Raw genomic sequence first — 22,404 nt, 5'->3', positions numbered from 1 at the left:
CCGATGCTGGATAAAGTGTCGGCTCCAGCCGGAGCCGACAAGGCCACAGTGGTCAGGGTATCGGAGCCGGCCGGCACCGAACCCACTACTTTAACAGAAGAAGTATCGACTCCAGCCGACGCGGCCCACGGCGGGCGCCGAGCCACCGGAGGAGGCTTGGACACTGTAGCCTGAGCCTTCGGTGGCTTAAGAGGTTTTCCTGCCCCTGGCTTAGGAGGAGAACCTTCAGGTTTAAGTAAACCTCGGAGGATTAATTTGTTCCTCCTTTCCTGCAGGACTCTCTGGCTAAAAGCATGACACAATGCACAGGAGTCCTGCAGGTGCAAAGGCCCCAGGCAATACACACAAGAAGTGTGACCGTCTGTCAGGGACATTTTCTGACAGCACTGGTCACACTTCTTGAAGCCTGAGACCTTGCCTTCTCTAGACATCCTAAAAGGATAGACACAAACAGTCCCCACAAACACACAACTTAATCCCTACACAGACACACAGGAAGGGAATAACTTGGGAACTAGGCCTGACTAAAACTTTAAACTGAAAACTATTATAAAAGTTTAAAAGGAAGGGAATAGGGTGGGCTGTAACTAAGTACAGGCTAATCGAACACTAAAGGGAAAAAATAAACCCCTAACTGAACTTTTTCTTCTTTAACAAGAAAAAACTTACCTCAGCTGGCAAAGGAGACCTCTTTCGCTAAGCGGCAAACGAGATCTGAGGTAGTTCCACCTTGCATCATGGGATATAGGGTTGCCTCGAGCTGGTAAAAGGAGTTCTCGAGCTAAAGCAAGTGCCGAGTCGGAGCCGAGGATCGGCTCCGAACCCATCCAGCAAGAATGAAGGCGAGATTGACAACTTAACATTGTGTGTGTGTGTGTGGGGGGGGTCCTAAACCAGTGATGGTAAACCTTTTGGGCTTGGTATGTCAAAAATTCAGAAAATGCCTATTGTGACTCTGCTGGCATGTCACCCCCCGTCCCAACAAAAGAGAAACAATTCTTTACATATTTATTTAATAAATACAGTCCAATTGTGTGCTACTATGTATTATAGAAGTAAAAGAAAAATCAGTGACTTACAATAGGGAAAATGATACGCGGACTGATAATTGGGCTTAAAATAGTGCACCAAAAATCACCCTACTACTAATAGTAATTTTGAATAGAACTGAAAAAATATGAAACACATTACATTTGATTTAACACCAATTAATGATTTAGTTTGTTGCTGAGTTTTAATAGATAAGTGCAGGGTCACATATTTCTTGTATTTTTGTTCATTCAGTTTCTTTGGTAACTTGGGTGTGGATGAATGCTTGTGTGTCATCCCAAATGTCGTGGCGTGTCACCTTTGACATGAGTGTCATAGGTTCGCCATCACTGTCCTAAACGAAAGACCAGCACTGGTACAGTTTTTAGTAGAATCTAGAAAAGAAGCAGCTGCCATTAAAAAAGGAAATAATTAGTAGAGCATACAAAACACTGCATGATAACTATAAGAGTCAGTGGGGGTTAGAAATGATTGGGAAGAGAGACTGGATAAGCAATTCGCAAAAACAATGGGAGGATACATGTATATCTCCCAAATATGCAACACAATCTAGAAGATTTAGGATTTTTGCATGTTTACACAGACATTTTTATACCCCAAGTAGACTCCAGAGAATTGTTCCTCAGGTAAACAGCAAAGGCTGGAGGTGTGACAGCGAAGAAAGAAGGAATTGGGAACATATTTTCTGGGAGTGCAGTGAGTTGGGGGACTTCAAGGATTCCCTGTGGGATGCACTGTCGGAGATGCTGGGTAGGCACACTGGTGTGACGAGGGAGATGATTTTTTTTCTGAGCTATGATACACAATCATGATACACAATCAGAATTACCTAGGCATAGTAAGGCCTTGCTGTCTCTAATTATGGTGACTGCCAAAAAAGCAAATACTAGAAAATGGAAATCAAAATCTAAACCAACTATAATAGAAGTATTGAATACAGTAACAGAGATAAAAGAAGTGGAACTGACATCTTTAGAAAAAGGAGCAAACTACATAGGAAAAAATGGGAATTGTGGGAACAATACACACAGGGGAGGAATGAGGTTTAAAAGAAAGTAGGACTTAAATGAGCTATGTGATGCTTGACTGAAAACAACTGGGTAAATTATAAGTGACGGATAATGTTTGAAACTGGGAGTGTGGCAGTATGGTTTGTGATGTAAAATCCTTGCAACTAGGATTGTGCTGGTGTGGTTTGTTTTCACTTATATAAATGCCTGAGTGCTTATGTCAGAAGTGATGGTTTAATAAAGATGTTTCTTGTTTAAAAAAAAAAGGGGGGGCAGGAATTGAATAATTTATGCAATGTTACTTAGATTATAGGCTACCCAGCAATACACATGAAGCATAAAAAGAAGTTATGTACTTACCATAACGTTCCATGTGAGTTGTTCATCTCGCCTTCATTCTTTACTGATGGATTCGGAGCCGTTCCCTCGGCTCCGAGTCGGCCTATTGCAAAGCTCGAGGTCTTCAAATAGCTCGAGGCCAAGTCCCTATCCCATGATGCACCTAGAGTTACCTCAGACTTCTTTGCTGCGTATAACAATACCATATGTCATTCTATCACACCCAAGAGAAGGTATAGAAGGATTGAGCAACCAGGCTGGATCCAGCATCTCGGTCATCTAAAAGCCCAGGAGGGGGTAGGATGAAGGGACGTAAGAATGAAGGCGAGATGAACAATTCACATGGAACGTTATGGTAAGTATATAACTTCTTTATGTGAAGTTGTTCTATCTCGCCGTTCATTCTTTACTGAAGGGTTGCGTCCCAAGCACCATCAACCTTGTGTGGCTCACGGGAGTATATTTCACAGGACCGTGGATCTAAAGGAGGCCCTGTCAACTTTGCAATGAGTGATAAACATATGAGGTTTTGACTAAGTGGCTGCTGTACAAATGTTATCAATAGGAAGTCTGGCAGAAAAGGCAGAGGATGTAGAAACAGCTCTGGTTGAGTGAGCTTTAATTTTATGATGTAAGGACATATCGGCAGCTGAATAAGCAAAGGTGATACAATCAGATAACCATTTAGACAGAGTTGTTTTAGCCACTGGCCTACCCTTCCTAGAATCTGAAAATGAAACAAAAAGCTGGTCTGCCTTCCTGAAATCTTTTGTTCTATCCAAATAAAATCTGAGCTGTCTGAACATCAAGTTTGTGAAGCATGTACTTCTAGATTGTTGGAATGGTTGGGGAAGAAAACTGCCAAATCAATAATTTGGTTGAGATTAGTTTCAGTGCAAACTTTGGGCAAGAAAGAGGAGTTTGTTCGAAGTGAGACTCTGTCAGCATGGAAAATCAAATAAGGAGGCTTGATGGACAAGGCTTGAAGCTCTGACACTCTGCAGGAGGTAGTAATAGCCACTAAAAATATGGTTTTCCATGACAAAAATTTGAGGTCACGAGGAAGCTGGTTCAAATGGTGGAAGAATTATGTGGAAAGCATAAAATTTAGATTCCATGGGGAATATGGAGATAGTACAGTTTTGTACCTACCATAAATGTAGATGTCCGAACTGGATAGCATCTGCAGTCATAACAAATGGGTTGTCCTGTCGTCAGGCAGCCCTTCGGTCGGCCGGATTCCAAAGTCTGGGTCCGGCTTCGGCTGATGTCGCACTCCACCCGACGTCATCTCTGCTGGTCTTCGGGTATAAAGGCATCAGCCGACGCCATTTTCCTCAGTGTTTCTTGCCCCAGATGCCAATTGCCCTCTTGAAAAGCTAAATTTTGGATAAATGCCAATGTTTCCAAAATAGTAGAAGGCAAACACAAAAAATAAGCATGTATGTACATATATACAAAACAAATACACCATAAGAGACTCCCCCCCCCAGCTAGCTATTAGGAGGGTAAATACCCTAGGGGTACCACAGAGGGGAAGGAGGGAGGGTAATCCTGACTGCAGATGCTATCCAGTTCGGACATCTACATTTATGGTAGGTACAAAACTGTACTATGTCCTTCATGGATGCATCTGCAGTCATAACAAATGGGTAGAATACCATAGCCAAACTAGGGGAGGAGGGATAACAATTATGGTGCAGTTAGGATCCCTTGCAGTACAGCAGTGGCAAACCCTGCTCGGGATCTAGAATATAGAGGTAGATTATAATGCTTGGCAAATGTATGCACGGAGGTCCAAGTAGCCGCCTCAATAATGTCCTTGGTTGCCACTCCTCGTAAGAAAGCTGTGGTAGTGGCTGTAGCCCTTGTAGAATGAGGTCTTATGTTCTGTGGAATTGGTTTTCCATGGTAGGAGTAACAGAATCTTATGCAATTTCCTATCCATTTGGAGATTGTCTGTTTGGAAATTGCTTTTCCTTCCCTTCCTGTTGCATAGGCTACAAAAAGCTGGTCAGTTTTCTGTTACTTTTGGTTCTGTCCAGGTAGTAGCGTAACTGTCTATGTACATCCAAGGTATGCAGCATTCTTTCACCTCTGTTTTGTGGATTGGGAAAGAAGGTAGGTAGGTGGATTGCCTGGTTTAAAGACACTCTGGATACCACCTTAGGCATAAATGAAGGATTAGTTCTCATGGACACCCTATCTTGATGGAAGATTAGGAAGGGTTGCACTGCCATTAAGGCCTGTAGTTCCGAAACCCTCCTTGCTGAAGTAATAGCCAGTAGGAAAGCAGTTTTCCATGACAGGTGTTGTAGATCTGCTGTTGCTGCTGGTTCAAACGGAGGGAGTGTCAACTTTTCTAGTACAAAGTTCAAGTCCCATGCTGGTAATGGTGGTTTCCTAGGAGGTTTTACATTCTTGATCCCTCTGAGGAACTGCCTGAGTAGAGGATGTGAAAAGACAGGCGGATCAAAGCTGTATTCTGCTGAAATAGCTGATGCATGTATCTTGATGGAGGAATAGGACAGGCCTGTATGTAGAAGCTCTGCCAAGTACTCCTGAATGTTAGCAATATCTATGTTAGACACATCTTTTCCTCTTTCAGTACTCCAAATGACGAACCTTTTCCATTTTCCTGCATAGTTCCTTCTTGTTGAAGGTCTGCGGGCTTCAAGGATAATGTCTTTAACCCTTTGGGAAAGGTCTGGGTTAGTTGCTGCTATGTGATGTTCCAGGCAGTCAGTTGCAAGGTTTTTAGGTTGGGATGTATGATGTTGTAGTTGTTCTGAGTTAACATCAGAGGCATCAGTGGTATTGACCACATTTTCTCCCGAGACATGCTCCTCAGCAATGGGTACCAGTGTTGTCTTGGCCAGTTCGCAGCTATCAGAATTATCCTTGGACGTTCCTCTTTGATTTTCAGTAGTACCTTGTGCATCAAGGGAAGAGGTGGAAATGCATATGCTGTCAGGCCTTTCCAGCTGAAGGATAGGGAGTCCACCTTCCATGCAAGTGGGTGGAATGTCCTTGTGCAGAATTTTTTGAGCTGGTGATTGAGTGGGGAAGCGAATAGATCTATTTGTGGCATTCCCCATTTCTTTGTGATGGCCTTGAAGATGTCCAGGTGTAGCATCCATTCGTGAGCATCCGAGGTGGTTCTGCTTAAAATGTCTGCTAGGGTGTTCTCTTTGCCCAGTACAAATATTGCCTGTAACTGGATGTTGTAGCTGAGAGCCAGATTCCAAAGGTCCAAAGTCATTCTGCATAGGGGGTATGAATGAGTGCCTCCCTGTTTGTTGATGTACCACATGACTGTGGTGTTGTCTGTCCTTATCATCAAATGGCCTTCTTTGAGGAATGGTCTGAAGTTTTGGATTGCCAGTTTTACTGCCAGCATTTCTTTTTGGTTTATGTGCAGGTGCAGCTGGTCCTGAGTCCACAGTCCTTGTACGCATTTGTCCAGCATGTGCGCCCCCCATCCTAGGTCTGAGGCGTCCGTTGTGATGGTTTGGCTTGCTCGAAAGTTGTGGAAGGGTAAGCCTGGGTTTGACTGGCATGCTTGAGCCCACCATAGGAACTCCTGTTTGAGGCATGGGATTAGTGGTATTTCTGTTTCTAAGCTGTGCCTGTGTTGAGACCATAAATTCTTTAGGTACCACTGTAACTTTCTCATATGCAGTCTGGCATGTGGGACCAAAATTATGCATGATGCCATGAAGCCCAAGGCCTGCAGAACTTTTCTTGCTGTTAGTTTGTTCTGCTTTGTTAATGCCAAGAAGTAGAGAGGGAGCTCTTTTTGTTTTTCTGCAGTTAGGAATGCCATTTGTTTTACTGTGTCCAATTCCGCGCCCAAGAAAGTTCTTGTTTGGGATGGTATCAGCCTTGATTTTTGTAAATTGACTGTGTATCCCAGGGCTTGTAGCAAGTAAATGACCCTTTGTAGATCTGTTGTCCGCTTGTAACAGGCAGTCGTCCAGGTATGGATAAATTTGGATTCCCTGTACTCTGCAGTGAGCGATTACTGATGCCAGGCATTTTGTGAATACTCTGGGCGCAGTAGATAAGCCAAAGGGCAATGCTGAGAATTGATAATGCTCTGATCCTGCAAGAAATCTGAGGTATCTTCTGCAATTTGGTCGAATGGGGACGTGCAGGTATGCCTCCTTGAGATCTAGAGTTACCAGCCAACACTCCTTGCCCAGCATGGGAAGAAGTTGCTGGAGGGTCAGCATTTTGATTTTTGGGACAATGATGTATGTGTTTAAGATGGACAGGTCGAGAATAGGTCTCCAGTTTTTCTCTTTTCTTGGCACTAGGAAGAGTCTGGAGTAGAATCCTTTGCCCTGCTCTGTTATTGGTACTCTTTCCACAGCTCTCATCTTTGTTAATTCCGCTATCTGCTGCAGAGCTTCTATTTTTTGATTTGGAGGCAGGTTTGGCATTCCTCTTTTTACTGGTAAGGTGTGGAAGTGGAACCGGTAGCCTTGGTCTATGGTTTGCAAAATCCACTTGTCTTTTGTGATATAGTGCCAATTTTTCGAGAATAAGGCTAACTTTCCGCCTAATGGTGCTGATATCTGCTCCCTGGTAGGCGGAGTCAGAGCCAAGTCACTGTGATTGTCCTGTTGCAGTGGCAGTGGTTGTGTCTGTGCCTCGGTTATTGCCTTGCCACTGTCATCCTCCGTAGACACCTCCTCTGGATTGATTTCTGCCCCTAGAGCGTCTATTCCTGCCCCTTTGGGATCTTGTGGAGTCAGGAAAGGACCAATTTTTGGCAGGCCAGTTCCTGCTAAACCTTGGGGGCTGAACCTGTAAGAAATCTTTAACTGTTTGTACAGATTTTGCCTTTTCTTCCATTTTCTTCATTACCTGCTGGGCAGGTTCCCCAAATAGACTGGCCTTATCCATAGGAGCATCTAATAGCTTTGCTTTAACATGATCCGGTAAGACCTGTTCTTTCAACCATGCATGCCTTCTTATCACTGTGCCAGTCATGGCTGATCTAAATGAAGCCTCTAGTGCATCATAGCCACATTTTAAGGAATGGTTACTAACCTGTTGGATGTTATTCACCATTTCTAATACATATTTCTTATCTAAAGATTCATCAGAGGACAGCTTTTAATTAACTGATCAAGCATAAACTCTTGGTATTGGATCATGTGAAACTGACAGTTTAAAGCTCTAGCTGAGAGTGTAGCAGAGGTGTAGACTTTTTTCCCCCATCTCTCTAAGGACCTGGATTCCCTTTCAGAGGGAATAGGATTTTTTGCTGTGGTCGAGGCTACTGCCTTAGGCCCCTGGGATATAGTTTCGGGGTCTGCAAGTGGGGCCTTGTATAGGTGGTGATGAGTGTCTGGCACTCTGTAAAATCTATCTGGTTTGGCCGGGGCTGGAGGTAAAGAGTCAGGTGCAGTGCAGACATCATTAAATGCATCGTCCACAACAGGCAGAACAGGAGGTATAGCCAAGGGCCTGTGTTGTGGTAAGTGCAGAAAAGTCCTAAGCCTTTTTCTTGAATCTGAGAAATCTTGTCCCTGCCATTGGAATTGTTCTCTCATGGCATGTAAGGTTTCCCCAAAGTAGAATTCCTCTGGTGGAGAGGCAGCTAGAATGGATTCTTCAGCATCGGAATCTTCATAATTGGAAAAAGGAGCCTCTGGCTGGTCTGTAATGTCTGAGTCATCTGCAGAATCATCAGAGGACACAGGCTCGGGGGGCTCTGCTCTAGGTCTCTTTTCTGGGGGCTGAGAGGCCCTGTCTGGGTGAGATTGGGATCCCCTAATTAGGGATATTAAATCTTCTGCCAGAGTAAGCATTTGTGAACTAGAAGTAGGCCTGTGTGAGGGGGGTTTAACAGGCACTGATTTAGCAGATTTGGCTGCTTTAGCCCTGGCAAAGGCCTTAATAGACATGGCTGCAGGAGGCCTAGCAGCACCACGTGCTGGGGTAGAGACATCCAAAGGGATGGTGTCGGATAAATCACTAGGAACCACAGTTGTAGGCAAAATTTCTGAGGCTGATTCCGGTAAGGTAGCAGGAGCCTCAGTAGTAGTCATGGATTCGCTGAAGATTGACCAGTTTTCTCGGTTTCGCTGAAACCGAGACACTCGCTGCTTGCTTAACCATGGTTTCGCCGAAACCGCGGACCGAGTGTCGGTCTTTTTCTTTGCGTTTTTTAACAATTTGGGTAGTCGGAGGATCCGACGGCATAATGTATGCAAAATCTGAGCCGAAAAACTGTTCAGCCAACTCCGACCGCCGCCTAAGCGTTCGTCGGTTGAAGGAAGCACAGGCCGAACAGGCTGCTACGTCGTGGTCTGGGCCTAAGCAAGGCAAACAGTAAGAGTGGAAATCTTTATGAGGTATTTGTTTCCCACAAGTTAAACAGTTATTGACTTTTTCTGACATCGGCTGAGGCAAGAAAGAGTCCCCAACGGGGTACTTAGCTTTTTAGAAGTCTTCGAAGTAGTATTCGGTAGTAGTAATCTCTGGATCTGACCGACCGGCACTTGCGAACAGCTTCTGCTTCGGGCGCCACGCGGCAAGAAAGACTGAGGAAAATGACGTCGGCTGATGCCTTTATACCCGAAGACCAGCAGAGATGACGACAGGTGGAGTGCGACATCAGCTGAAGCCGGACCCAGACTTTGGAATCCGGCCGACCGAAGGGCTGCCTGACGACAGGACAACCCATTTGTTATGACTGCAGATGCATCCATGAAGGACATCTCACAGGTGGTCTAATATGAAAGGTCCCTTTGAGAAAAGCTTTGGATAATTTGTGTGACATAATATTCAATCCTTCAAATCCCAGATGAAAGTTAGAAATGGCAGCAAGCCTGAACATGGACTGTTGCTGCTGCAGGTCCTTTACTGAATATCGTGGTTAAGAATTCTAGAATAGAGGCCATAGGGGCTTGGTAAGGATCAATATTGTTTTTAGAGGCCCATATAGAACATTTTTTCCATTTGCTGAGGTAAAGCTTCCATGTAAAGGATTTATGAGAGAATAGGAAAATTTGCTTTGTTTAACTGGAAAGTTTATGGAACCTGGGGGGAATTGGAGCAGCCAAGCTTTCAGCTTCAGGAACTGCAGAGAGGGATGAAGTTCCCACAACGAGTGCGTCAGGAGGTCTGGAACTGGGTCCAGAATCCAAGGGTCCTCCAAAAGATGAAGTGGAAGGAAGGGGAACCAAATTTGACGAGGCCAATGAGGAGCTATTAGAATAAAGGTCCTTCCCAGGGCTTTTGCTTTCTGTAATACTTTGGGTATCAATGGGATTGGTGGGAATGCATAAAGGAGACCCGGGGGCCAATCATGAACAAGTGCATCCCTTGGGGCTACTCCCGGAGGAGGAATCAGGGCAAAGTAGCTTCTGCATTTTGTGTTCATGTGACTGGTAAAATAGATCGCAGCAAGGCTGGCCCCACCTGCGGAATATCCTGTCCGCTATTTCTATTTTGAGGGATCACAATGGATTTCTCCTGGATGTGCGTTGCTAACAGAAAGCGATGGGTGGAAATAGCCCACTGCCATATTCTGAGGGCCTTGTGACAAAGGGGGTATGATCTGGTTCCTCCTTGTTTGTTCAAATACCAGACCACTGACATGTTGCCAGTATGAATCGCAATCGTACCCAGAGGAAGAGAGTCCTGGAAGTACAGCAACGCCAAAAGTACTGTGCTCATCTTTAGGACATTGATATGCAGATGTGTCTCTTGATCGGTCCATGTGCCTTGGGCTGTCTTTCCCTGAAAATGCCCCCCCATCAGGGAAGCATCCATGGTCACTGTGGCCGCTGGAGGGAGTAGTACAAATGGGCATCCTATCGCAACATGAAGTGAGGTCAACCACCACTGAAGATCCTTTTTTGCAGGAATTTGTGATCATTATCATGTGGGACATGGGGAGCTCTTGGTAAGACCACTGAGTGAACAACTGCCACTGCAGTATCCTCATGTTCATACGACCCAGTGGTTTGGCCAGAATTGCTGCTGCCATCATTCCTAACAATTTCAGAACTTCTGATGCTGGTGCTGTGCTTTTAGATATTAACATGCAAACATGCTGACGGAGAAGTAAGACTCTCTCTACTGGACATCTTAGAGTGGTGGTGTCCAGTTCTGCTCCGATAAAGACAATATGCTGCGATGGTGACAAGACAGGTTTTTCTGAGTTTATTGTAATGCCCAGGTGATTGCAGAGTGACAAGAGTGAACTCCCTGGCCTGAATGACTTGATGCTTGGTGGTGGCGGTAAGGAGCCAATCGTCTAGGTACGGAAACTCCTGGAATCCTAAGCATCTCAGGTGAGCCGTGACCACTGCCATGCATTTGGTGAACACTCTGGGGGCTGTAGTGAGACCAAAGGGCAGGGCTCAAAACTGGTAATAATTGGCTCCCAGCTGGAAGCGCAGATGATCCCTGGATGGCCTGGCCATTTTTATGTGGTAGTACCCATCTTGGAGATCTGTCGAGCACATCCAATTGTCTTTCCCTAAGAAGGGAAGTATTGACTGAAGCGTGACCACCCAAAACTTCTCTTTCTTTACAGATTTGTTCAGTCTGCTGAGATCCAATATAGGTCTCCAGCCCCCTGTCTTTTTTGGAACTAAAAATAATCTTGAACAAGTTCCGGATCCTGTCTGGACTGCTGGGACTGGCTGGATGACTTTCTTAGCAACGTTTGGACCTCTACTGTTGCTTGTTCCCTGTAACTGGGTGGAACATCCGGGATTTTTCTTGTCAGTGGAGGAGGTGTGGCAAATGGGATGAAGTATCCTCTGGAAATGATATTTTGTACCCAGCTGTCTTTTGTTATTTTGAGCCAGGCGTCTGGGTACAAAGATAAGCGACCCCCCCCCCCGACTGCTTCCAGAGCAGGACAGTGGGCCTCCTTTCAGGAGCGCTGGTAGGGCTTCCCAAAGAAGTGATCTCTGTCGCCCTGGTTTTGTGGACCCCCACTGCAGCGAGGGTGGCATCTTCCATTACTGCCCCCTCCTCTGCCCCTGGAGGGGGGGTTGACCACACGTGTCCTGAAAGGCTCCTTGGGCTTTTTGGAACCACATTTTTCCTCTCTTTCGACCCTTGGGGTAGGGTCTGGTAGGGGTGGAAAAACTGACTCTGACGGCAGACAGAGTCTTTCTGTCTTACTCACACCTGGTCAAAGTTTCCTTAACTTTGGGCCCAAAAAGGGACGAGTCATCAAAGTGAATATTCATAAAGAATGACTTGAAGGGCTCCACGAAGGAACACAAGCGCATCCAGGAGTGTCTCTTAAGAGCAACTCCTGTACCCGCTGCCCTACTCATTCCATCAGCTGCACATGAAATGAGGCGCATGAACAAGTTCACTATACAGTTGAGGGTAGCAAGCTGGGAGGCAACTTTGTCTGTAGCTCCTATAGATACTGTACCCTGAAGAGTATCTCCAAGCTCTTTAAGGAGATCTCTTTATTTTCTTGCAAAATGGGTTAAATAGTTAAGCGAAGAGTGCAAAGGTCGCTGACCTAAACATTTGCTGCTGCTGCCACCACCACCATGGCATCAACTGGCACACCTTTTGTCAAGAAAGATTTATCCTGGGGGGCAGATGTAAACTTATTAGACATCCTAGGGGCAGGCTCCATAGTATCCTGAGATGCCCACGCCCTTTGCGAGACCAGCTGCATAAGCTCATCGAATGGCGGAGACACCCAAGAGGTGGAGGGCTGTGACCTGAAAGCTTTCAGGAGAACAGATGTCCTCAGTAGGGTTTTTGGGCTGCCAGTCACCCCTCTGCCTAAGGATTTCAAGTATCTCAGCAAATGAGATATCCTCAGAGGGGGACCGTGGGAACCCTTCTGACTCATCCAAGTCAGTATCAGATGTTAGGGACTCCTCGGGGGAGTCTAGATGTTTCCTTTTACAAACTCTCTTCCTGGGAACTTCATCAGTGGGAGCTTCTGGTGAGGTCTCGGAAGAGCAAGGGCCACCCAATGGGGCTTCCTGAGGCTCTGGGTCTCTACGCTTGGTCAGGATCTATGAGGCAGAAGCAGACACAGGCGCTTTAGGGGAGGAGGAAGTCGGACCTGAAGTCGAGGATGTCTTAGGAGACATAACTCTCCTCATGGCATCGAAGGCACCTCTGCTCTGATGCAAGGGAACCGATGGATCCGAGGAAACAGTCAATATCCCCGGCACCGGAACAGCGGACTACGAGCCAGAAGTAGGAGCTGAGCTCATCCGAGCAGAAGCCCCGAGAGGTAGAGTTGGAACCAACAAGTCATTCAGACTATCCTCCCCGGACCTGACCAGAGAGAGTGCCGGCTCCTAGAGTCCTCGATCGACACCGAGGATGTCAGAGTGAATGGAGCCGAAGTCACTGGAGCAGGCGTCGGCTCCAAAAGTTCCAAAATCAACAAGTCTGACTCCTCCGGCTCTGACGGACCAGTATGGCTCGGAGGAGGAACAGTTTTAGCTGGTATAAGAGTCTTCGGCTCCAAAGCCAGTTGGGTTGGAGCCGATAAAATTTTTGTAAAGGCCGGTGCCTGTAACAGCTTCTGCACCACATGATCCACATCCAGATCAGAAAGGCTAATAGAGGACTGTGATGAACAGACCGAAGGTGGTACCGATTGATTGTAATAAAGAACTCTTAGGAATTTCGGATACCGGTTCCAGGACTGGGGACCGGCTCCAAAAAAGAGAAGACTGTTGGTTCCGATGTCTGTGGAGCCGAAGTCTAAGATTTCTTTGATTTTATTTTACTCGGAAGTCTTAGAAGACTTTGAGGACTTGCTGGATCCATCTTGGTCACTCAAAGCTTCTTGGAAGGAGGGTTTCAACAAACCTCTGTCTATCAATTTCCTTTTTCTCTCCTGTAGGACTCTGGAGGAGAAATAATGGCATATGGAGCAGCTATCCTGTAAATGCAGAGCTCCTAAACAGTACACCCAATTGACATGGCTGTCAGTTACAGACATCTTTTGGCCACATTTAAGGCACTTTTTAAAGCCTGACTTGGGATGCTTATTTTGGTCAGCCATTATTATATCAGAAAATTACTGTCAACTACAAAAAAATCCTTAACAGTAATTATCAAACAAAAAGACCTTTAGAAAATTCAGACTAAGTGACACACACACTGACCAATAATAATCTAAATATTAAATTGACAGTAAAGAAATCTAAGGCCCACAATTTTAATGATAAGCAGACTATACTGTGAGAAAAGGATAGCTGCTACAAGACGCACGCTAAACCTTATCTAACTAAATACACTCTAAACAATAATCAGATAGAAAATTACTGTCAACTATAAAAAATGCTTAACAGTAATTATCAAACCAAAGCTCTTTAGAAAATGAAGTAACACCCACACAGCAAATAACTATCTAAATATGAAAGTGACGAGAAAAAGCTCTGTCTAAAGCACGGAATTTGTAATGCTAAGCAGACTATAGTATTATCTAACTATTTTAAATGCACTCTAAATAAGAAACCTATGTAAAGTTTTGTACAAGTTGTGACAAAAGGTCACAGACTAAGCACACTCTAAGTAATCAGAAAGTCTTTAAACTAGGCCTAAAAACAAGAGGCCAACTAAGGGAAGGGAATACAATATAGGTAAACACACAAATAAGCTATAAGAGCTTTATAAAACTATCTAAAACTACCTAAAATTATCTAGATATCAATACAAGTAAGAAATATATGAAAATGTTTTACTGGCGCGAGCTAACGAGAACCTTCGATTTGTTACAGCGGCAAACTAGATCTGAGGTAACTCTAGGTGCATCATGGGATAGGGACTTGGCCTCGAGCTATTTGAAGACCTTGAGCTTTGCAATAGGCTGACTCGGAGCCGAGGGATCGGCTCCGAACCCATCAGTGAAGAATGGACAGCAAGATAGAACAAAGGAGGAACCAAGAAGTACACCAAACAGCAGTCCACAGCACGATACTGTCAGTGTAAACACTGCCTAAGCAACAGTCCCAGCTTATGAAAAAATATTTATTGAAGCGCTTTTCGAATGCCTTCCTAGGCAAACTTCTTCAGAAACTAATGGGTGACTACATCTGCTTTAAATAGTGTGACCTATTTAAAGCAGATGTAGAGTCACTCATTAGTTTCTGAAGACGTTTGCCTAGGAAGGCATTCGAAAAGCGCTTCAATAAATATTTTTTTCATAAGCTGGGACTGTTGCTTAGGCAGTGTTTACACTGACAGTATCGTGCTGTGGACTGCTGTTTGGTGCACTTCTTGGTTCCTCCTTTTTTGTGGTTTATTGGTTTATTAACAATTTCCTGGTTTGAAGATAGAACAAAGTACAGTTTTGTACCTACCATAAATGTAGATGTTCGAGTGTATACACTGCTGCAGTCATTACATTTGGGTTATCCTGCCGTCAGGCGGTTCTCCAGTCGGCCTGAGTTCCAAAGTCCTGGTCCGGCGTTGGTTGCTGTCGCCTCCTCCCTGACATTAGTGCGACGGGTATATAAGATGCAGCCGACACCATTTTCTTCAGTTTTTCTTGCCCCAGATGTCAGGTGCCTCTACATAGGTAGGCAATTCAAATTGCTAATAAAACATACATAAGAAAAGCAAACAACAACTTAGAGCTACCAGCAAATACTCCCCATAGGTAGTAAAGGGTAGAAGACATAGGTATGTACCAGCAAGTAAGAGGGGAAGGAGGGAGGGTAACCTGGACTGCAGCAGTGTATACACTCGAACATCTACATTTATGGTAGGTACAAAACTGTACTATGTTCATCGTGTTACACTGCTGCAGTCATTACACTTGGGTGGAATCCCAAAGCTGAGGTAGGGTGGCTGACTGGTTCTATAAGGCATTAGGGGTGGCTATATGGCCCTGCAGCAGTGCAGTGGCGAAGCCAGCTCTGGATTTAGAGTATAGAGGCAGATGGTAATGCTTGGTGAAGGTATGTACAGAACTCCAAGTTGCTGCTTCTAAAATATCCTTGGTAGGTACTCCTCTGAGGAAGGCAGCTGAAGTGGCTGTTGCCCTGGTGGAGTGAGATCTAATGCTGCTAGGTACAGGTTTCCCATGGTGTGTATAGTAGAAACGTATACAATGTCCTATCCATTTTGAAATAGTCTGTTTTGAAATGGCTTTTCCCTGTGCTCCTGCAGCATATGCTACCAATAATTGTTTTGGTTTTGTCCAAGTAGAAGCATAACTGCCTGGGAATGTCCAAAGAATGCAGTAGTCTCTCCCCTTTATTCTGTGGTTTTGGATAAAAAGTTGGCAAGTGAATAGTTTGGTTTAGAGCCACACTGGATACCACCTTTGGCATAAAAGTAGGGTTAGTTCTTAAAGATACCCTGTCCTGGTGGAAAATGAGGAAAGGTTCCACTGCCATTAGTGCCTGTAATTTTGAAACTCTTCATGCTGATGCTATTGCCAGGAGCAGAGCAGTTTTCCAAGAGATATATTTTAATTCTGCTGTGTTAGCTGGCTCAAAAGGAGGTAAAGTTAATTTTTCCAAAACAAAGTTGAGGTCCCAAGTTGGAGTAGGTGCTCTACGGGGCAGTCTTATGTTTTTAGCCCCTCTGAGGTACTGTTTTAACAGAGGATTAGAGAAAATTGGTGGATCAGTGTTGTAATGAGCAGATATGGCAGAGGCGTGGATCTTGATGGATGAGAAGGAGAGGCCTTTGTCCAGCATCTCAGTTAGGTATTGTAGTATCTGAGGAATGTTTGGGACAAGAGGGTCAAGGCTGTGAGCTTGGTTCCAGGCACAGAATCTTTTCCATTTATCCGAATAGGCTTTCCTGGTACTAGGCCTTCTGGCCTCCAGAATGACATCCATAACATCTTTGGAGAGAGGTATTGTTTGCTTGACTAAGGAATCTTCCATGCAGCTAGGTTTAAGGTCTGTAGCTGGCTGTGTAGTATTTGATTGTTGTGCTGAGACAGTAGATGTGGGATTTGAGGCAAAATCCAGGGTGGTTCTTGTGCTAAGCTCTTTAAGATTGGGTACCAGTGCTGGCATGGCCAGTCTGGTGCAATCAGGATCATCTTTGGCTCTTCTTGCCTGGCGTTTATGAGTACCTTTGGCAGGAAAGGTAGTGGTGGGAAAGCGTATACTTGTAGGTTCTCCCAGCTGAATGAGAGGGCATCCACTTTCCATGCTTGTGGATGGTAACTCCTTGTGCAGAATTTTTGTAGCTGGCAGTTAATTGGGGATGCAAACAGATGTCCGGGCTCCACCATTTCTGTGTTATCATTCTGAATATTTCTGGATTCAATTCCCATTCGTGGTGATACATGATGTTTCTGCTTAAGTCGTCTGCTAGTGTGTTTTTCTCTCCTGGCAGGAATTGTGCTTGCAGATGAACTTGATAGTTTATAGCTGTGTTCCACAAGGTCATGGCTTGTCTGCAGAGGGGGTAGGAGTGAGTGCCCCCTTGCTTGTTTATGTACCACATAACTGTGGTGTTGTCTGTCTTTAGTAGTAGTTGTCCTGGATGCAGTAGGTCCTTGAAAGCTATAAGGGCATTTTGTATAGCTAGTATCTCTTTTTGATTGATGTGAAGATGCCTTTGTTCTGCGGGTCACTTTCCCTGAATACATTTGCCTGCCATGTGTGCTCCCCAGGCGTAATCCGATGCATCTTTTGTCAGTGTTTGCCTGGCTGTGGGTTGTGTGAAAGGCTGTCCCTTGTTGAGGTGACAAGCTTGAGCCCACCACTGAAACTCCTGTTGAAGGCAAGGAATTAGTGGTATAACTGTTTCCAAACTTTGACAGTGTTGAGACCATACATTCTTTAGGTACCACTGTAGTTTCCTCATATGCATTCTGGCATATGGAATTAGTAGTACGCAAGATGCCATGTAACCCAAGGCCTGCAGAATTTTTCTTGCAGGGAGTTGGGTCTTTGTTGCCATCAATTGAAAGTATTGAGACAGTTGTCCTTGCTTGTCTGGCGTGAGATAAGCCATCTGGGCCGTTATGTTCAAGCTGGCACCCAGGAATATAATCTCTTGTGAGGGCAATAGTTTTGATTTCTTTTCGTTTATTGTGTACCCCAGGCAACTTAACTTTTTTACAAACGCCAGATGCTTTAGAAGAATGTTTTTGCTTGAATAAGGCAGTCGTCCAGGTATGGATAAATTTGAATTCCTTTCTGTCTGCAAAATGCAATTACTGGTGCCATGCACTTTGTGAAGACCCTGGGCGCAGTAGATAAGCCAAAGGGCAGTGCAGAGAATTGGTAGTGCATTGAACCAGCTATGACTCTGAGGTATCTTCTGCAGTTTTGTCTGACAGGTACATGCAGGTATGCCTCCTTGAGGTCCAAGGTAACGAGCCAAGCTTTCTTGCCCAGCATGGGAAGAAGCTGCTGTAGCATCAACATTTTGAATTTCGGAACCTCCAGGTAAGTGTTTAGAGAAGAAAGATCCAGAATGGGCCTCCAGGCTTTGTCCTTTCTTGGAACCAGAAAGAGTCTTGAGTAAAATCCTTGTCCTTGCTCCTGTTATGATACCTTTTGAATAGCTCTCATACCTTTGAGTGCTGTAATTTGTTTTTGAGCCTCTGCCCATTGATTTGGTGGCAGATTTGGCATTCCTTTTAACCTTGGCAGTGTGTGAAAGTGGAACGTAACCTTGAGATACAATGTTGAGAACCCATTTGCCTTTGGTGATCATATGCCACTTGTGATAGAAAAGTGCCAGTTTTCCTCCCAAGGGGGCTGCCAAGAGAGATTTGTTTGGCAGCTGTGGTAGGAAGTCATTGGGGCTGCTTTTTATATGGTTGGGGCCTGTCTTCCCCTTTTTTCTGGCCTGATGCAACCCATTGTCGAGGCCTTGAAGAACCTTGTGGTTGACCTCTACATCTTGGATGTCTGTATCTTCCCCTTTGAGGTCTGTCTGTAATTGGAAAGGACCAATTCTTAGTTGGCCAATTTCTGCTAAATCTAGGAGGCTGAACCTGTAAGAAATTCTTCACCGTTTGCACAGACTTTGCCTTATCCTTCATTTTCTTTAATACCTCTTCTGCCTTAACTCCAAATAACACATCCTGCTGCAACGGTGCATCCAATAATTTTGCTTTAACATGATCTGGTAACATATGTTCTTTTAACCAAGCATGTCTTCTAATGACAGAGCCTATAACTGCTGCTCTGCAAGAGGCCTCTAAAGAATCAAAACCACATTGCAAAGTATGCTTTCCCACTTGTTCAGCTGCATGCAATAAATCCTGCATTTCTTTAAAATTAGGAGAATTGGAATCTGGAAGCATTTTTTGTTTCAACTGAGACAGCAAAAATTGCTGATATTTTAGCATGTGAAACTGGCAATTTAAGGCTCTCATTGCTAAAGTTGCAGACGTATATACTTTCTTTCCCCATCTGTCTAATGCTCTGGAATCTCTGTCAGAGGGAACTGGGTTTTTGGCTGATGAGGCCTTAATCCCTTTGGGTCCCTGAGAAATAGTTTCAGGGTCAGCTACAGGGCTTTTATACAGAAATTTGTGTGGATCAGGGACTCTGTAGTATCTGTCAGGTTTAACAGGGGCTGGAGGTAAGGAATCAGGATTTAAGCTGAATTCAGTATACACATCATCCACAATATCTAACACTGGCGGAATAGCAAGGGGTCTGTGTTGAGGTAATAAAAGGAAGTCTCCGAGCCTTTTCTTGGATTCTGAGTAATCCTGGCCTTCCCAATGGAAATGCTCCCTCATGGTATGTAAGGTTTCCCCAAAGGAGTAGTCCTCAGGCGGTGAGGCTGATGGAATTGATTCCTCAGCATCAGAATCCTCATAAGGGGGTAAGGAATATCCTAGGTCTGAGGATGAATCTGAAGAGATGGGCATCTGGTCGGATGAATCATAGTCTGCATCCTGTCTAGGCCTTTTATCAGGAGGGGGATGGGACCCCCTGATCAGAGTGATTAGGTCTTCGGCCATTTTGAGCATTTGTTTCTTAGGCATGGAGGCCTGTCCTGGGGAATGCTGTATCTGTTTCTTTGATTTCAAAGGAGGCTTAGACTTAAGCAGAGGGTTTAATGCTTAACTGATTAGGTCTGAAGACAACCTCTGAAGCTGCGGGTAGCTCAGCTACTCCGGATCCCTCTGATGGGTTTGTTTCGGTAGGCTGAATAACTTGCGTGTCCGAAGGCCCAGCCATCTCCACGTGGGAGTCAGAGGCGGCCTATGGTTCTACAGAAGCGGTCGTCAGGGGCTGAGAAGGCGACTCGCTGAAATCCGGAGAACTGGCGACTGGCCTAGAAGAGGCTTTGTCGTCAGTTTTGGGCCTCGGATGCCTATCCTTGTCTTTGCGCTTTTTATGTATTCCGGTCGTCGGAAGTTCCGACGGCATGGTATAATTGAATTTTTCTACCAAAATGATGTCGGGCAAAATCAAACCGACGTTTAATAGTGCGCTTGTTAAACCTAGCACAAAACCGACAACCAGTGACGTCGTGGTCTGGGCCTAAGCATGGGATACAATAAGAGTGGAAATCCATATGAGGTATTTGCTTCCCACAAGAAAAACAGTTATTAACATTTACTGACATCAGTCTGAGGCAAGAAAAAGTTTCCCCAACGGGGTACTTAGCTTTGTAGAAGACTTCGGTTCTGGATTCGGAATGAAAATCTCAGGAGATGGCCGATCGGCACTTGCGAATTTGCTTCGGGCACCGCGCAGCAAGAAAGACTGAAGATAATGGCGTCGGCTGCATCTTATATACCCCTGTCGCACTGACGTCAGGGAGGAGGTGACAGCAACCGACGCTGGACCAGGACTTTGGAACTCAGGCCGACTGGGGAACCGCCTGACAGCAGGATAACCCAAGTGCAATAACTGCAGCAGTGTAACACGAACATCTTCACATTATTTGTTCATTTTAACTTCTTAATACAGTTTGGTTACTTGTAAATGTGCCTATGTCACAAGTGATAATTTAATAAAGGTGTTTAAAAAAAATATGTCTGTGGCCAAACATGAAGCCAAGGGGCACTGGAGAGAATTAAACTCCCCTAGTACCCCCAAATCTGCTACTGCGGGGGACTTTTGATCCTCCCTAAATTCTTTGACCAGATTCAGCCATTTTGCCATAAATAATACCAATGTAAACTGAAGAATGAAGAAATTCTGGGTGTGCCTAGCCTAAAATATTCTGGAGGGGGTTAAAGAGAACTGTCTAGATTGAGAGACTCACCACTCACCATCAATGTTGGACGTTTAACTACATGCTTTAAAGTAAAAAGCCCTTAAAGGGGTTTTATGTAAAAACAGCATGGTAGTAACTGAAGGCAAAAAAAAAAAAAAATGCAGACAAGGCTGAATATTCTTTTAGGAAGGGCAGCAGCTGTAGAAATGTAGGGCTGTTCTACAATATAAAGTTGACTGGACTGACTTTCCACTTGAGTTGCTGACAGTGCTTGTGTGTGTAATACATTTAGTTATTCACTGACATTTGATTGCCTGGAAAGTCCAATTGGGTAGGTGCCCATGTTCAGCAGTGGCCCAGGGAGAAAAGCTCCATATATTATATATATTACATATTCATGCTTTTGAAAACTTTCATTAAGAAATGAAATAAAAAATTTTGCACAAGACCTTTAAGACTAGAAAAGTCTGAAAAGACTGAGGATATATTGAACCTGCTGAAATCCCAAGCAAAAGGGGCAGCAAGAAATAGGTGTTCCTCAAAACAGTATAAACAAATGTGTGTGCTTGTCAGCAGGTAGGACAGCCCAACTAAATGCAGAATTTCTCAAAAGCTGTTGTAGCATTACAAGGAAGAACAGCCTATGCGCCCAAAGGCAAAGAAAGAATTGCAGATAAATTTTCTGTCAAGAAACTGAAAAAGAAAATAACAGAAAAGAATAAAAGAAATCTAGTATAGTTTACACAAAGATGTGACAAAATCTGAGCAATAAACAACAAGGCAGTCTCAAGATGCTCTTCTCTGAGCATTCATGAAGATTGACAAAGAAATGGAGGGTAATACAGAATGCATGACAGGAAGGGGAGGGGCTCCAGGAAACCAGTTCATGTTTTCCCTGCTAAGGAGTCCTAAAGCCTGCAGCACCAGTCTAGGAGGTTACTAAAATGGATAACCCTCTACTCAGATCCACAATTATGTAGTTGACATGACTGCAGCTTTACCCCATGCACAATTTCGCAATAAGAAATATAATTTTATGTAACTTCATGTTCTTCAAACTATTTTTGTCCAAGAATTGTGATAGCCAGAATGCTGACCTACTTCATATATTCTGGAGCTGTAAATGCTCATACAAACTCTGGTGTTCACTTAAAGTCAGATTAAGCAAAATGGGATATGAGAAATCTGCTCCCTATTATATGATCGAAGACGCATTATTTCAAATGCGTCTTGATTGAACTTGAAAGCATGAAACGGCAAAATACCGAAATGGCAGCAAATTCTTTCCCTGGGAAAGAAATCGCTTGGCCACCTTCGTTATTTTGTCGTTTTCGTCACTGTAGTGCGATCTCGGAGTTGGTATATCTAAGTAGGGTGCAAAGCCCCTCGTCGGGGTGTGTGGTGGGCACAGCCCCCAAATTTATGTAATGTTTTTAAAGTTTTTTTTTCTTTTTTGGAATAGCGATTTTTTTCCCTGGGGGGAAAAATATTGCTGTTCTAAGTGTTCGGGATTGTAACCTTTCGCTTACATGGAGTCGATAAATCAGCATTCACTTTTTTAAGCTTTCACTAATTTAATATAGACCCGAGAAATCTACATTGTCCTGGAAATTTGCCCTATTACATGTTCCTCCTGTGAAGCTAAAGAAACAACAAGAAAGAATATTAATTACACTATTCACACTTATAAAATATTATACAATTCCTCCTCTAAAACGTGCACGCTGACTGACCAGCCCAACCAGCATGCCCATTGTAAATCCCTCAATATACTAACGGAAAAAGGTCCGGTCGCCCGGACTTTTTCCGTTAGTATAAAACACTGTCTCGCTATGTTAAAAGAGTTTAACAGAGCGATACAGGTTTAAAA

At 44.4% G+C, this 22,404-nt stretch overlaps 1 protein-coding gene across 2 annotated transcripts in view; it reads right to left on the bottom strand.

Moving 5' to 3' along the window:
• TMEM33 (transmembrane protein 33) overlaps nucleotides 1–22,404 on the bottom strand; it is a 943,213-nt gene that overhangs the window by 765,944 nt on the left and 154,865 nt on the right. The gene's annotated exons all lie outside the window — the stretch shown is intronic.

This window comes from Protopterus annectens, chromosome 2.part0, assembly GCF_019279795.1.
Source record: "Protopterus annectens isolate FY-2018-M chromosome 2.part0, PAN1.0, whole genome shotgun sequence".
NCBI lineage: Eukaryota > Metazoa > Chordata > Ceratodontiformes > Protopteridae > Protopterus > Protopterus annectens.
This window is presented reverse-complemented; position numbering and strand designations above follow the sequence as displayed.